This window comes from Wyeomyia smithii, chromosome 3 (assembly GCF_029784165.1).
Source record: "Wyeomyia smithii strain HCP4-BCI-WySm-NY-G18 chromosome 3, ASM2978416v1, whole genome shotgun sequence".
In the NCBI taxonomy this organism is placed as follows: Eukaryota; Metazoa; Arthropoda; class Insecta; order Diptera; family Culicidae; genus Wyeomyia; species Wyeomyia smithii.
Window position 1 is genome coordinate 191,009,647 of NC_073696.1, and position 6,000 is coordinate 191,015,646.

Below are 6,000 nucleotides of genomic sequence, written 5' to 3' on the forward strand. Positions count from 1 at the left end.
TTTTATTAGCAAAAACACATGAATGAACAAGAATAAACGAGAAAATAATAAAAATCACCCTAAACAGACGAAAAACAGTAGAACAGTTAAAAAAAACACTTTTTTACTTAGTTTCATATTTGCTACGTAGCTTGGCTTGACCCCCTACCCTCCCCCTCGTCACATTTCGTCACAAAACTGCAAACCCCCTCCTCCCCCCTCAAATGCTACGTCATTTATGAATGTTCCCTAACAGAAAATTCGAACCAGAACAATCGGCAAAGACCCAGGTGACGAAAACGGACTAATGATTGGATACTGCATGGAACTGCCGATCTCTCAATTCCCTAAGAGATACTCGTTTACTTTCCGTAGAATTGAAAAACCGCAAGTTCAACATCGTAGTGCTGCAGGAGGAATGCTGGAAAGGGACGCTGGTGCGTGCCACATCCTCTGCCAAAGTTGTGGTGACACATATGAGCTGGGCACAGCTTCTATAGTAATGGGTGAGATGCAGAAGCGGGTAATCGGGTGGTAGTCGGTTAACCTCCGAAAATCAAAGACCGATTCTTTAACATAAGCATTATAAACGTGCACAGTCCTCACCTCGGAAGTACTAATTACAATAAAGACGAATTCTATACGCGCAGTTAAAACGTTAATACGATCGCTGCTGTCAAGATTGTCATCGGGGAACCAACGCTCAGATCGGTCAGAAGGAGGAATTTAGACCGTTAATCGGACACCGGAATTCAGTGCACACCGGCTGACGAATGAAAATGACCTAAAACTAATCGACTTCGCCGCCTCGAAGAACATGACCATACGTAGCACCTTTTTCCAGCAAAGCCTCCAACATCGGTACACCTGGAGATCACCTAACCAAACAGAAACTCAAATCGACCACGTTTTGATAGATGGTCGGCACTCTTTAGACATTATCGACGTCAAAACACGTCGGGGCACTAACATCGACTCGGGCCACTATCTAGTGATGGTCAAGATACGCCAAAAACTATCTGTTGTGCCCGCCCAGGTATATCTCGCGCGGCTGAAGCAATCCGAAGTCGCCGAAAACTACACGCTCTCTCCTTCGAATCTGCACTACCAGAAGAGAACGAGCTGAAAGAAGAGGTCTACTGGAATACTGTCAAGTCAGCCATCAGCAATGTAGCGGAGAGCATTTTAGGTCGCGAAGAACCGAGTTGAAATAACGAATAGTTAAACGAGGAATATCGGTAGATATTAGATAAAAAGAACGCAGCGCGGACAGTAATGCTGATACAAACAGAGACGGAGACAGCAAACCTAAGTCTTCCAGGGAAAAAAGCGCCACCAGGAGGAGGATAAATACGAAGAACTACAATTTCTGTACCGCTCTCATGAAACACGAAAATTAAGAACGACAAGGCAGCTGGAAATCAATGCCCTGGCAAGTTGGTCAGTTATCTGCATCGACTGATTGTCAATATTGGGGAAACGGAATGCCTACCGCAGGAGTGGAAGGATAAGGTTATTTGCCCCATCTACATGAAGGGCAACTAGCTAGATTGTGAGAACTACCGAGCGGTCACTATCCGGAATGCCGCCTACAAAGTGATACCCCAAATAATTTTCCAACGACTGTCACCACTAACCGACAGATTTGTGGGAAGTTACCAGGCCGGCTTCATGGAGGGTCGGTCAACAACGGACCATATCTTTACTCTGCGGCAGATCCTCCAAAAATGCCGTGAACACAGAGTTCCTACGCATCATTTCTTGATCGAAATCAAAGCCGCTTATGACACGATCAATTGTGAAGAGCTATAAAGAATACTCGACGAGGATGGCTATCTCGGGAAGCTTACCAGATTGATAAAAACCACGATGGAGAACGTGCAGTGTTGTGTGAGGATTTTTAATATTGCACTATAAGGTGTTGTGAGATGAGCGGGAATAGAAACGCGAGGCACGATTTTCGTTAAATCCGGTCAATTAATCTGCTTAGCCGATGACGTGAACACTGTCGGTAGAACATTTGAGACGGTATAAAACGAAGTACATGCTAGCGGGTGGTGCTGGGCGTAACAGAGTCCGCCTAGGTAGTGTTGTGATAATCGACAGTGAGCTCGTGTACCTTGGCTCAATGGTGACTAAGGAAAACTATACCAGCCGTGAGATTGGGAGACGAAATATCAGCGGGAGTCGTGCTCACTATGGGCTCCACTAAGATTTACGGTCGAAACGTCTAATTCCCCGCGCAAAGTGCACCTTGTACAAAACGCTTATTAGACCGGTTGTTCTCTACGAGCATGAGACGTGGACAATGCTTGACGAGGACCAATCTTCGGCGCTTGACGAGGAACAATCTTCGGCGCAACTCTACGGTGAACCCAGCATCCAGAAAGTGACCAGAGCTGGACGGGTACGTTGGCAGGGCACTTTGCGAGAACGCCGGACAACTACCCTGCAAAATTGGTTTTCCCCTCGAATCCGGTTAGTACGAGACGAAGAGGAGCGCAAAGAGCAAGGTGCTTAGACCAGGTAAGGCCTGGCAAGTACGGGGTGCCTGCGGAATTGAAGGCGGGCAGCCATAGACCAATCAAGTTGATGGAGTTATGTTATGCAGGCCATGTTTTAGGATATACAGCCATTTAAGTAAATAAGTATGTTTATTTAGTTGCTCGTACGAATGAACTTGAATAATGGACCAAAGCAGAATCTCTAAACCGAAGCTCTTTACCATGAATATTACGTGAAGAATTGATGGTAAAACCACTAAGTTAGGGAGTTATGCCCTATGGTCCCCGTGGTTCTGTGGTTAGCGATGTCGGTCGGCTAGCTCTCCCACACGGTTGTGATATCGGGTTCGATTCCCGATCAGGTCAAGGAACTTTTCGAGCTGGAAATTTTCTCGGCTCAGCACTGGGACACGGTGTATCGTTGTAGTTATCCTACAACATGCAAAATGTGCCGAAAACAATATCGATACAAATTCTCTCAACTAATCTAGTTGATCGAGACCGCATTAGCCCCCAGGCTAGCGTGCGATATTGTTTTTTTAGGGAGTTATGCAACTCGTTTCTATTCGCTAACGGATTCTATGGAATATCTGGCGTTCTTCACAGTACTCTCTGCCTCTGCCTGGTTTATGATCGTGACTTTTGACAAAAAAGAAAGTAAATGAAAATGTATATTCTCTTACTCTCACTTAGACTTAACCGCAGCTGAAGTAGTCCCTTTCACCACACCGAACCACTACCTGCTTAATCAGCATCATTATTACGGACTGAGAGGTTTCAATTCTAGTCGTAACGCGTACAAATCATAAGTTGCACACTTTAAGAGAAAACGACGATTCAAACATATCCATTTCATTTCCATCGTTACTTGCAGAGGCGTAGCTAAAAAGGGGAGGTTTTTTTTTTTCAATGTTTCTCCTTGTTATTCTCTAGCTTTTTGATTCTTGGCTTTGTTTTTGTCACCTATAGTTACCAAGAAAGGGAACTTTATCGCTACTCTTTTTTTGTCGCCTACTTATTTCATTACCATACGGACGTCTATATTTTTCACTCAGGAAACAAGGTCCGTCGAAAAAATATCGAGAAAATATCCTTTTTCAGACTACGCAACAGAAGCCTACTTCGAAGGCCTGTCTGTCTGTGGGAATAAAATTTGGTGACTATACCTGGTTCTGGAGGCTTTACGATTGAGCTGGAATTTTAATGGGGACTTCTTTCGAAAAGACAAAACATTTGATACCTACCGCTAAACGAAATGCGAAAAGTCATTTTCCATTGGCACCCTACTGTTCATGTCATGTGATTAACAATTTAAATGTTGTTCTCAAATTGACCATTGGTTGAACTACGCAACGGCTACTAAAACAGCACGCGCGTTTCACGGTAAGCGGTATCGCTAAAGATAGCAAACAAACACTAGATTTTTTTAAGCTGTTCTCCCCTAATCTCTCTCTTAAACATTTTTCCGCCCTTATGTCTCTGCTACCACGTCACCTGCATTGAGCTCTAATCCCGTTTTGCTACATAATAGTCATTGATTTGGGTTACTCTGTCTTCAATATTCTCAAAATTCACATTTGTTATAATGATTCATACTGCTGTGCCGAAATACTTTTAGCGGTTTTCGCAGACGTGTCATTAGAACAACACTAAACAATGAACTTGAGAGTAATCTGCATCTGTTGCGGAAAGTTAGCAATTAACATGTAGATCGTCAGAAACCCCTTTATCAGAAGATAACAAAAAAAAACAAGAAATATTTGTTAATCCTAACACAACTTATCAAAACGTTCTAATTAGGTGATTCGATTCTATTTCAGAAATAGGTATCAACGAAGTAGCTAGAACACGGACTGACAAGAACGAGAAAACAGCCTCAAAAAGATTAATCATTTAGTAAGTGAGATGAGCAGCGGCGCGCTCATTTTGTTGAAGAGAACTAAATGATCTTCTATTATGTACTCACTCAAAGATTTATGAGAAAAGTTAAGCAGTTTCGCAGGCTACAACATATCTTACTGATGACTATTTAGCAACGAAAACTTAGTTGATTTTTCTCTTCGACAATGAATGGATTGATATATTTTAGCAGTAGGAAATGACCGGTTAAATTGTTGTTTTTCTAACAATAGCACGTGGTTTCGTCTCGAAGCTCCTTCAGTTTTGTATTGAATACAAATTAGAAATGATCTTTCAAGTTAATTAGAAGTGCAATGAAGCGTCGACAGAGCGCATGAGAAATCTCGCGGTCTCGCCATACAGGTATGTCGAAGATGACATTCGTTTGACAATAAAAAATTACTCTACTGTATAACACATCACGCTGGCAACGCCGTTTGAAAAAATATGGAACTCGTTTAACCTGTTATTACATTCAAGATTCGCAAGCTAGACAGTGAAAAGATACACATTATAACACGAGATAAAATGCTTAGTTTATTTGGCTGCCAGCAAACCGCACACTCACCTAAGCACCTTCTTTTACCAATCAACCTCTAAAATGCAGCGTTCTCAATGTTATAGCTTGACATACACTATACTAAGCTACCCGCAGCAACGCTCATGTGATATAATTTGATACTAATAAGTCACTTCACTGTACACTTCTTGCGTATAAACCACAATACATAACATATGCCATTCAAGGAGATAAATCGCACTTTTCCCTCGCGACGACTGAGCTTTCACCGAAAACGATAATTAGCATCAACAACTTAAACTAATCACGCCGCTTCGCATAACATTTCGAACTGTTGTCGCAAAACACGAACGAACATGCTTCCCAGTGGCCGCTCAAATTTAGACTGTCTCGCATAACCAGCACCGACGGCCGTTTTAATATTGAACGTTCGTGCGACTATTTAGCTGGGCCGAGGCGCATAAGCACTAACATTCGAAGATTAATGTATTTACGCGATCGAGTCCGAACTCCAACTGACGATTACAATCCGCTATCCTGAGCGAAGAGAGATAGAGTTTTCGCATATTGAAACCTGAAAGCTCCAGTGCACCCCATCACTAGCGAAGCTTTTGATACAGGTGGAGCTTTTTCATTATGTCTACAGCTTGCTTGTTTAATTCGACTTGGTGATTGAGGGTGTGAACCGCTTCGTGTCGATGAAGCCCCCATCTAACTTTTAATTTTTCTTTTTGAGAACTTGACTTTGACCAGCGCGCGTCGTATTGCTTGGTGACAAGCTAATTGCTCGCCGGGTTCGTCGGCTCAACGTTATGTTTACGGAATAACTTATTTAAGTCTTTGAAAAAGTTATCGGTTCCAAAATCCACAGGAATGGTTAAATAGCTATTATCTTTCTTTTTTCTCAATTTGAGCTGTAGGGCCAAACCTGTGTTTACCAGTGTAATCCTATTCACTGTACTTCACATGTAAGTAGAATTTGTATTGTTCTTATGTCAAAATCGTTTTTACGACGGTGCAAACATGCATCGTTTACAACGTATTGTTGTCCGAATTCGACTGGAATACGGTCCTGAACACAAATGACGTGAATGACGC

General features: G+C 42.5%; 1 protein-coding gene across 1 annotated transcript in view; it reads right to left on the bottom strand.

The window, feature by feature from the left end:
• The window catches only part of LOC129728095 (facilitated trehalose transporter Tret1-like), a 27,164-nt gene extending 21,757 nt beyond the window's left edge, over window positions 1-5,407 (bottom strand). The window contains exon 1 of the mRNA XM_055686485.1: window positions 4,951-5,407. The gene's annotated coding sequence lies outside the window, so the exon portion shown is untranslated. The remainder of the gene's footprint in view (window positions 1-4,950) is intronic.
• Between the last annotated feature and the right edge of the window lie 593 nt (window positions 5,408-6,000).